The sequence below is a fragment of the Xenia sp. Carnegie-2017 genome, unplaced genomic scaffold, assembly GCF_021976095.1.
Source record: "Xenia sp. Carnegie-2017 unplaced genomic scaffold, XeniaSp_v1 HiC_scaffold_24, whole genome shotgun sequence".
Classification (NCBI taxonomy): domain Eukaryota; kingdom Metazoa; phylum Cnidaria; class Anthozoa; order Malacalcyonacea; family Xeniidae; genus Xenia; species Xenia sp. Carnegie-2017.
The window spans coordinates 13,694,246-13,705,576 of record NW_025813487.1 but is presented as its reverse complement, the minus strand read 5'-3'; the positions used below and the strand labels follow the sequence as shown (position 1 = coordinate 13,705,576).

The window sequence follows — 11,331 nt, the reverse complement described above, 5'->3', positions numbered from 1 at the left end:
CATGTATTTTGGAGTTTGTGGAATATGTATGAATATGTGCGCACTGTCATCTCATTAATTTACCTGACGTAGGAAACTGGAAGTTTTAGTGGATGGAGTTTACTTTGTTACCAACTTTGTTAGCTTAAAAAAATGGTACTTCAAAGCATGTTCTTGTCCTTTCTTGTTTTCTCTTCTTATCGTCATGATGATATATATAGAAAATATCCAAAATTTTCGAGTTAATTGAATTTCCTGATTATTTGATTGCGAGAGTGCTAGGAACGTTGTACTTCGGCTGTAGATTAGTGATTAACGAAGAAGAAGAAATGGGTTGGAAGCAACGACTTGACATTTTAAAAAACATGAAAAATGTATGTGTCAGAAAGCTCTATTGCAAAACACATCCTTTGGTTGAATACTAAGGAAGGAGCCGAGTGGTTTCAAGTTAATTGGTGACAATCAAATCGTTAATGAATAGTCTGTTGTTAACCCCTCTCCTCGTTTTTCTACACCGGCCTGAACACCACCGAAAGATTGATCTTTGTTTAAACGCGGCCAAATTTACATTTGCTTTCGAATTATGCTTTATTTACGGAAAATATCAACTTGTTACAAATACAGAAATACGGGGCAATTACAATGAAACATGAGGATATCTTTATGAGGGTATTGAAGACTTGTGCGAAACAGCGAATCAGGCTATAGTCACGGAAAACATAGCCGACCTTCTCACGAGTATCTCCGGTTAAAACGTCACATATACAGATGACCGGAAGTGCCCGGTGTTTCAACTTTCAAGAGTTCACTGATATCATGTAATATGGCGGATTGTAAAAATTTGAATAGTGTTGTGGTTACGGACGAAATTTTGTCCTCAAAAAGGTATTGATTTCTTTTTCAATATCAATTGTCAGTTCTTAAATATTTCATTACATTTTTGTTCACCTTGTACTCCGTTGGCGTTAATTTGACCTTTTAAATTGACAATCATTAGTCACCATGTTTCGAGACAAAGCCGATTAACAAAGACTCAGCAGACGGCAAAATATTCTCCTTGCCTGTATTCGTATTCTTCCTTTTGTTTTTTGCTTTTGCGGCAACCAATTTAATTAAAACTATACGCTACAGTTTCTTCAAATGACCATTATTGAAATAAATTAAGAAACAAAGACTGACAAGCAATTTGATATTCTGATGAAAAAGTTTTTCGTTTGATATTTGATGTCTTCAAGAAGTGAATTTCAGCATTGAATTTCCAAATTGAAAAAGAACTTTAGATGTGCCTCGACTCTTTTAAAGATACAAATAAAAGCGTGTCTTTTGTCTGATTTATATGGACATGATATTTGTATGTTTGACTTCAAAATTATGAGTCGCGTTTATCTGATGTGATTCGTGTTGAAAGTTTTAACATATTTTTTGTCTGGTGTTTAGTGTCTTGTGTAAATTGATTTGATGTCGAAACTTATGTCCTTATGCTGTTCCAGTTTTAGTGTATGCATAAAATGAATGCACATTTGTCTGTTGCAATCACGACACTGCACTTCTCTTTTCTTAGAAAGTATGTATATACATGTTGTGCTATTGATTGTTAACTGCTGCTCTTCATGATAAATATTCTACAGCACTATTGATAAGTCAAAACATGTAATTGAATGTCCCATGTTATTAGATGATGAGCAAATGATATATTTAAAGAAATGTGTTAAATTACTTTTTTCTGGTTATTTGCTAGGAATAAATGTCTGCAAAGCAGAAAAAGATGAGGAAACGCCAATTCAAATTCTATAGAAAGCAGCCAAATCCATATCATCTTGCACAGCCCATGTTAAGGAAACTTTCATATTGGCAAGTCATAGCTTACACGGAACAATCTTAAATATTCACAGCAGATTTGTGCCTCCTGTTTTGTGCGGCAAATGGATTATATTATTCGGTGATTTAGGAAAATTGAGAGGAGAATTTTATACATATACCATATATATTATTTTGCAAAAGTTATAATTCAAATTGCTGGCATCCTTTGTAACAAATAGAATTCTCTTTTGGTGAATCAAATATGGCAACAGACTCATGGAAGGTACTTTCTACTGCATTTTGTTTATGAAAAATTTTATTTTCATTTCATTTTGCTGTTAATGTTTTTTTACTAATTAGAAACATTTTATAACCTTTTCTTACAAATTAGAAACATTCTATAATGTTTTCCTACTAATTAGAAACATTCTATAATGTTTTCATACTAATTAGAAACATTCTATAATGTTTTCCTGCTAATTAGAAACATTCTATAATGTTTTTATACTAATGAGAAACATTCTATAATGTTTTCCTGCTAATTAGAAACATTCTATAATGTTTTCCTACTAATGAGAAACATTCTATAATGTTTTCCTACTAACTAGAAACATTCTATAATGTTTTCATACTAATGAGAAACATTCTATAATGTTTTCCTGCTAATTAGAAACATTCTATAACGTTTTCTTACTACTTAGAAACATTCTATGATGTTTTCCTACTAATTAGAAACATTCTATAATGTTTTCTTACTGCTTAGAAACATTCTATAATGTTTTCCTACTAATTAGAAACATTTTATAATGTTTTCATACTAATTAGAAACATTCTATAATGTTTTCATACTAATGAGAAACATTCTATAATGTTTTCCTACTAATTAGAAACATTCTATAATGTTTTCTTACTAATTAGAAACATTCTATAATGTTTTCCTACTAATTAGAAACATTCTATAATGTTTTCTTACTATTTAGAAACATTCTATAATGTTTTCCTACTAATTAGAAACATTTTATGATGTTTTCTTACTAATTAGAAACATTCTATAATGTTTTCCTTCTAATTAGAAACATTCTATAATGTTTTCCTACTAATTAGAAACATTCTATAATGTTTTCTTACTAATTAGAAACATTCTATAATGTTTTCCTTCTAATTAGAAACATTCTATGATGTTTCTTACTAATTAGAAACATTCTATAATGTTTTTTTACTACTTAGAAACATTCTATGTGAACAAATGGGTCTCAGGACTATGGTATCAGTGACCATTACCTTTCAAATGGTGTTCATGTATTACACAGGGAAACAGGTGTCATTGAAAAACTTTGTGTAAGTTATTTTAACAATTCAAAGTCAGTTTAGTATGAAGTTTTTATGCACTGGTCAAGGACCCAAATTAATGCAAAAAAAATGCTTCTCAACTATTTTAAATTTTTTCATGAATCATTATGTGACATTGAGAAATGCAAAAGTTTGCTGCAGATTCTGCTGTTTTTACAAAGGTGTTGCTTTTGTAGAGTAAGTTCCTGCAAGATAAAAATAAGATGTACCATGAAGAAGTAAAAAATTTATCTATGACCAAAAAACTTGTTTCTTAATACACAAAAAATATGTCACTTTGTTCATCTAAAAGTGCATTTGCATGATATCTAAAAGTTTGCCAAAATGTTTTTGATTTCAATAGCCTTTGTAGAGGAAGCTGTAACCGTTTTGCACTGTTTGGTGTCTTATTTTTTGTTCTGGTCAATTTGAAAAGCTTTCTATTGAAACTTGCATTTGGGCTGTTTGCCCCAGTAATCTATGTTTTAAGATAATTCTAATGATATCAAGTCCCATTATTTGACATAGGCACTTAAATCCAACATGACAGATATTGTATCAATTTTAACCTAAGATTGTGAAAATACCTTCAACTGAAATTCACATGCCCATTTGTGTAATATTAATTTGCACCCTGTTTGAGGACATTAAACCACATTTGAATTCATTCAACCACTTTTGTATACATTCAACCACATTTGGAAACATTCATCTACATTTGAATACATTCATCTACTTTTGTGTACATTAAACCACATTTGAATACATTCATGTACATTTAAATACATTCATCTACTTTTGTGTACATTCAACCACATTTGAATACATTCATCTACATTTGAATACATTCATCTACTTTTGTGTACATTAAACCACATTTGAATACATTCATCTACTTTTGTGTACATTCAACCACATTTGAATACATTCATCTACATTTGAATACATTCATCTACTTTTGTGTACATTCAACCACATTTGAATACATTCATCTACATTTGAATACATTCATCTACTTTTGTGTACATTCAAACACATTTGAATACATTCATCTACATTTAACTGTATTGAACTACATTTGACCAGCAATGAGTGCTTTGACATCAACATGTGTATTAATGACATCTTCCATAATGTTATTGATATATATTCCTAAGTTCATCCCTCTAAAAGCACATTCAGTCTTTCTTCTATAACATTTATGCATGTTTTTTGCAGCAAAGTTATGGCTTTATTGAGTGTGCTGAACAGGATCTTGAGTGTTCTTTCATTACAGTCAGTACAAAGGACATTCAAGTGAACTGGAACTTGGTGGTTTGTAAATTTTGCTTATTTTCACCCTTCAACGACTCTTATATTACTTGTTATGTGTGCAACTACACCATTAGTATTATATTGTTTTTCTGAAACGTTGATATAATTTCATTCAAGTATGAGGCTTGTTGCCTTTCTGCTATTTAATAAGGGGAACAAGCTGTTTTGTGGGCTTATCCAGTTATTCAGAGCATTTGTTTCATCAGTCATTATTTGAAAAGCATTCTTTGTCAAGTAATTCATTGGGTTTCCTCATATGACTTTTCACTCTCTACCATAATCAGTGGTGACACTTTATGACATATTGGGAGAGGAAGCTCATCCTCAAGGCATGAGATTTCTATGGAGATTCCAGGGCATGCCTTTGTTGGTATACTTTTAAAATTTGATCCCCACCATCTGAATCCCACCACAGTTCATGTTATCAACACGTGGCATTCACGTGCCTTCACGATGTTGTATGAGGGTGTTCTTTGCTATTCTAACTTGCACTGCTCTGTCTTTTAATGTGAATGTGATGGGTATTCTGAAGGACTCTGTCTGCAAAAAATGTGTGTCCAAATGTTAGTGTTAGTTAAAACAACTTTTCAAACTCATGTATAGTCTTTGTTTTATTGTGGGGTAAAACGAAACAGAACTTTTGTTTATTTACCTAGTCAGAACAAACCACTGATCATTGACTTGTATGGGAGTTTCACACTGTAATCCTTCACCATCCGCCCCACCCCGCCTATCCCATTGTTTCTACTGCTACTGCAAAGGCCACTGCTCTGGTCTATTATCTGAAGTGTAAAGAACATTTCGATTGATATTGATAGTCGATTAAATCTTTTTTTGTTTAGACTGTGTGGAGTTTGAAGTGACATCAGATTCTCGTAAGGGTAAACCAATTGCATGTCGAGTGGTGAAATTGGAACAAGGCTCTGTTACATTTGAAGTAAGTGACCTTGACACCTTGTGTACTTTTTGACGCTTGCCGTGTATGCACGTTCATCCTGGTTTGGTTTACAAAGTTTTACGAGAAATTGAGAAATCGTCTTTGGTGAATCATCCATTTATGTTTCCTTTGTAGGAAAAAGCGAGGAAAGAGTTGTTGGTAAAGTGGAAGTTGAGGCGAGGTTGTCGAGACACAGCTACCCCAAACAGGTGATTTTCATCGTGATCAATTAGCTAGGAAAATGTAATAGTCAGTGGCGAAGCAAACGCGTTAATTAAGGGATGGGGAGGGGTGGGTAGATAACAAATTCATCTATGCACGTCTTTATGCATGGAACACAATGGAACTCAATATGGCAGGACATGCATATGTGGAATATATAGATGTGTGCTCACCCCCTCCCCCCAGTTATTGTGCTTGCTACACCACTGTTCATTATGCATATTGCTTTAAAATTACTCGTTGTTAATGGTCGTGTATGAATTTTTTGAGTTGCGTATTGCTGTTGTTTTATTGTACTTTGAATGTTTGTGATGTCGTTTTCAAAGAAAGTTTCATCATTATTTTTGTAGCAGTTATTTCGCAATGGCGAGTCCGATGTGGTCGCGTTAGTTATGAAGTGAACGGAGTAAGTACTGTTTGAACTTCTTCCTCGATAATTTTTTAGGCTTTTTGACATACATACCTACATAAACATTAAATACCCTCCCCACCCCCACAATTATCGAGGCTATTATAGCGCCACTGTATTCGCCCTTGTTGAGTTAAAATTATACAATATGGATTAGGATTAGATCAGATGAGATGAGTTTAAGATCATTGCATGATACAGGTATGCACTGTCAGGGGGTGGAGTTTAAGATAATTTCAATATATAGGTCTACACGGTCAGGGGGGTGGAGTTTAAGATCATTGCATGATACTGGTATGCACTGTCAGGGGGTAGAGTTTAAGTTCATTGCATAATACAGGTTTGCACAGTCAGGGGGTGTGAAAATCATTGCATAATAAACGTCTTCATGATCAGGGGTGGAGTTTAAGTTCATTGCATAATACAGGTTTGCGGTCAGGGGGTGTTTAAAATCATTGCATTATACAGGTCTGCACAGTCAGGGGTGGAGTTTAAGCTCATTGCATAATACAGGTTTGCTCTGTCAGGGGTTGGTGTTTAAAATAATTGCATGATAAACGTCTGCATGATCAGGGAGTGGAGTTTAAGTTCATTGCATAATACAGGTCTGCACTGTCAAGGGTGGACTTTAAAATGAATGTATAATACAGGTTTGCACGGTCAGGGTTGGTGTTTAAAATCATTACATAATACAGGTTTGCACGGTCAGGGGTGATGTTTAAATCATTGCATAGTACAGGTCTGCACTGTCAGGGGGGGTGTTTAAAATCATAGCATAATAAACATCTGCATGATCAGGGGGCGGAGTTTAAGTTCATTGCATAATACAGGTTTGCACGGTCAGGGGTGTTTAAAATCATTGCATTATACAGGTCTGCACAGTCAGGGGTGGAGTTTAAGATCATTGCATAATACAGGTTTGCACGGTCAGGGTGGTGCTTAAAATCATTGCATAGTAAACGTCTGCATGATCAGGGGTGGAGTTTAAGATCATTGCATAATACAGGTCTGCACGGTTAGGGGGTGGATCTTTATGATTCTAACCGTTGCTCCTTTCTTTCAGGAATTGTTTTTTCTTCCACATTATCAAGCTGGTGTTTTATCAAAGTCTCACATCTACAAGGTGATACTGTGTCTTTTACATCCTGGAAAACAAAAGGTAAATTATATTCTTTGCTATAGCGTCGAAAGCTTGTACTGTTTCTCTAGATTGTATCACGTCATCACGTGCATTACATTACGTGGTTAAGCAATGAATGCGCAGTCTTAAGAATGTTCTTTCTATTTTGGTGAAGTCTTTCTCCTTATTTCTACGTTTTGATATGCTACCTTACGCAGGAAAACGCTTTGGTTAACGCTTATAACATGAACGTTAGTTCATTATTTATACGAACCATTTCCAATTTACGAGCCATGTCCAAATTGTTGTTTGATTGATGCACTGCTACAGTTCATAAACCTCTATAGAAATGGACAATGCTGTGCCGTGGAGTTGTTGCTGCTCGAAGCTTCGCCTCCTGTTTACGTTCAAGGATTGTCTGCTCGCTCAAGGAATCTTTTGGTTTCATCGACAGAGCTGACAAAGTGAACGAGGTTTGTGTTTGGGCCGTTGCAGTTGCTCCCTGTAGATCAATATTGATAATTTATTGTTTAATACAAAATGAGTTTTATCAGTTATTTCACTTATGTATACGATTTGATCATTTGTAATTTATTTTACACACGATGACTTCTGATTGGCATTTGACGTAGGATTGGAAATTTTCGGTTTGCAAACGAGTCACGTGACTCAACTGACGTATTTTTGTGATAGCTGACGACAGCAACAAGTTTATTTTTGGAAATTCGTAAAATTTGTTTGTAAAAACTTGGCCAATTATTTTGTCAGGTAAAGAAGTTGCAGTCTCAGTGGAGCGTCTACCAGAAGGTACAGTGAAATTTGATGATGTGAGCAAAGACACATTTCAAGGCACCATCGAGAAAGTACATTGTCGGACAAAAAGACAGGAACCGTTAAATGGTGTGATATTGTACAACACAAGCAATGGTAGTTCACAGCTGCCATATTGGGAGAAAGATGTCTTGGGGGAGTTCACCGTCTTGACTTGGGATGTTGTTGGTTTTAAAATTGCTACAGGTAAATATGGTTTGTTGTAACTGTTGGTATTATTTCAACATGTGCAAGATCAATGAGAGATGATTTTGTGAATATAGGAAAAGAACAGTTTCAGACTGATCGAGATATCTAGTATATATAGATTAAGTTACGATCGATAAACCAGGCGGGAATCGTACACAAAATATAAATATTAAATTACTAAGTTAGTTTAGTTTAGGTTTCCTTCTGTAGTAAAACTGGATCCCTAAAAAGGTATACTTGCTCTCGAAGCATTCAAATTTTCACAATGTATCGTTGAAAATAAAGGTTTGTCCAAAGTATTTTACTGTCTTCAATCTCTCGTATTTTGTTGGAAATCTTTTTTATTTTCGATAACACTAACATTGTGCTCCATGGGCATTGGCATTGAGCATTTTTATTTTATGAATGTCGATGTATAACTATAGTGCAGAATCGACTGAAATTCGTTTCCTTCTTAAAGATCTATGTAAAAATTATTGTTGGTGTAATGTGATTAAATGCATGATTTTTTGTTCCTTGTTAGGGTTTTTTGTTCGGCTTTGAAAGACGCCTATAACTTCATTCAGTTTTGCGATAGGGATACATTAAATGCATAATTTTTGTTCCTTGTTAGGGTTTGTTTCGGCTTTGAAAGACGGCTATGGCTTCATTCAGTGTTGTGATAGGGATACATTAAATGCATAATTTTTTGTTCCTTGTTAGGGATTTGTTTCGGCTTTGAAAGACGGCTATATTTTCATTCAGTGTTGCGATAGGGATACATTAAATGCATGATTTTTTGTTCCTTGTTAGAGATTTGTTTCGGCTTTGAAAGACGGCTATAGCTTCATTCAGTGTTGCGATAGGGATACATTAAATGCATGATTTTTGTTCCTTGTTAGGGGTTTGTTTCGGCTTTGAAAGACGGCTATAGCTTCATTCAGTGTTGTGATAGGGATACATTAAATGCATGATTTTTGTTCCTTGTTAGGGTTTTTCATTGAAAGACGGCTATGGCTATAGCTTCATTCAGTGTTGTGATAGGGATGCATTAAATGCATGATTTTTTTGTTCCTTGTTAGGGTTTATTTCGGCTTTGAAAGACGGCTATAGCTTCATTCAGTGTTGTGATAGGGATACATTAAATGCATAATTTTTGTTCCTTGTTAGGGTTTGTTTCGGCTTTGAAAGACGGCTATGGCTTCATTCAGTGTTGTGATAGAGATACATTAAATGCATGTTTTGTTCCTTGTTAGGGATTTGTTTCGGCTTTGAAAGACGGCCATAGCTTTATTCAATGTTGCGATAGGGATACAAGATTATTCTTTCATTTCAGCGAGTTGATTGATGCGGTGAGTTTTGTTATTATGGCAATCGTAAGCAAAAAACCTTTCAAATCAACCTCTTCTAACCACGTTAGAACATCGTTTGCTACGTAAAGCTCGATATGTGCCAGTGAAAGTATGTCAAGATAAATCTATGGAGAAAGTAGCTTTGCTGATGTTAGTTTAAAGTATCGTTAAATGTTTGTAGATGAAGATCGTCAGGCTTGGTGAAGTTCTGAGAAGGACTGTTGGTGTTGTTGACTGTCAGCCGTATAACCAGAGTATTGACAATCTTCGCTGTAGGCTTCACTATGATCATTTGACATTACTAAAATTCTCAAAATATAGGAAGTTGAATTTTTCGAGAAATTATTAGGCGTTTTCTGAAATTTAGCTACTATAAAAGAATATAATTAAACATAAATTTTATTTCCTTTTAACTATAAGAGTGAACGACAGTGAATGATTCTGAACAGTATTTGAAAACAATTTGGAACATAACATCAAATTTTTAGAATAAGGATGAAGTCAATATTTGAAATAGGATAACGGCTGTAATACTTTTTATCTAAATACATTAAATAAGAAATAAAGTTAAATTACAAACAAACAGTGGCGTAGCATGCTCAGTAATTTATTTTTCTTGGGGGGAGGGAATTTTCATACATTCATAATTTTGGAGTCAGTGGAATATGTATGAATATGTACACACTGTCATCTCGTTAATTTACCTGACGTAAGAAACAAGAAGTTTTAATGGATGGAGTTTACTTTCTTACCAACTATGTTAGTGGTAGTAAAATGTTGCTGTTCTTGTCCTTTCCTATTTTCGCTTATTATCCCCATTATAATATTCATTATAAAATCATCCAAAATTATCGAATTAATTGAATTTTCTGATGATTTGATTGCAAGAGTGCTAGGAGCATTGTGTTTTGCTGTAGACTAGAGATCAACAAAAAAGAAGAAATGGGTTGGAAGCAACGACACAAGATTTTACAAAACAAGAAAAATTCATGTGATCGAAAACATATCCTCTCTTATAGTTTTTGTCAGCCCCTCTCCTTGTTTTTCAACACTGGCAGGAACACCCACCGAAAGATTGATCTAGGTAGTCGGTACCAAACTGTTTTCCACCTTTCTTAACGTCTATTTTCTTTCTCCTTTAAGGAAAAAAGTTCTCAAACCTCAGAGATTGGATGTTGTGTGTTCATTAAAGTGTTGTAGCTGTACGTATTGTATGTGGGTCAAATCACGTCATTTACACATCGGATTTTCGTAGCATATGAGAATATATCCATTTGAAGGTAACCAAACGTCACGCCTTGCGTTATCGAGCATTTTGCTAACATAAACATATCTGGAGATACCCCCAACATGGACGACTTTGAAAGAATTTCCTCTTCTCACGATTCATACAAACTCTCCGTTAATGAGAGCCTCATAATCAATAGCTACAAGTCTTCACTTATCGACAGTATAGTAAAAATACAGTAGAGAAAGTCCATTGAATTTTTTGTGCTACGTATATCTCATTGCGCGTATGATTACTATATTGGAAGCTAGTAAATTGACTTTTTTTTGAGTAATAGGAGTGCTGAGCTGGCTAATGGCAGTCTGTTATCTAATTATATGTACAGTAGCAAGTTTCTCAGCAAAGTGGACCTTTGGTATGTTTCCTTTACTATGACTTAACATCTGTCCAAGGCAGTTCTATTCAACTCTTTTAATTTCACTATATTTTTCTTCGTAACTTCGTAATTTATATAATCTATTTGACAGCGTCTCATTTTGTATTCTAACACCTTATGTAAATGTGATTATTTCTCATAACATCCTATTAAGCATGCAATGCTACCCAACCTTCCGATTTGTTAAATACGGCCCTATAATGCAG

General features: G+C 34.3%; 2 long non-coding RNA genes across 3 annotated transcripts; both read left to right on the top strand.

Moving 5' to 3' along the window:
- The first annotated feature begins 755 nt into the window (after nucleotides 1-755).
- Nucleotides 756-4,365, top strand: LOC124451856. Its single transcript, XR_006950713.1, has 4 exons — nucleotides 756-864; nucleotides 1,718-2,062; nucleotides 3,007-3,117; nucleotides 4,327-4,365. It is a non-coding gene; the product is annotated as an uncharacterized LOC124451856 (long non-coding RNA).
- A 2,757-nt stretch (nucleotides 4,366-7,122) lies between these two features.
- Nucleotides 7,123-7,982, top strand: LOC124451855. 2 transcript variants are annotated; one of them, XR_006950712.1, is made up of 3 exons: nucleotides 7,123-7,149; nucleotides 7,458-7,583; nucleotides 7,879-7,982. It is a non-coding gene; the product is annotated as an uncharacterized LOC124451855 (long non-coding RNA). The 2 variants fall into 2 exon arrangements; XR_006950711.1 differs by lacking the exon at nucleotides 7,123-7,149 and adding an exon at nucleotides 7,261-7,361.
- Nucleotides 7,983-11,331: the final 3,349 nt, after the last annotated feature.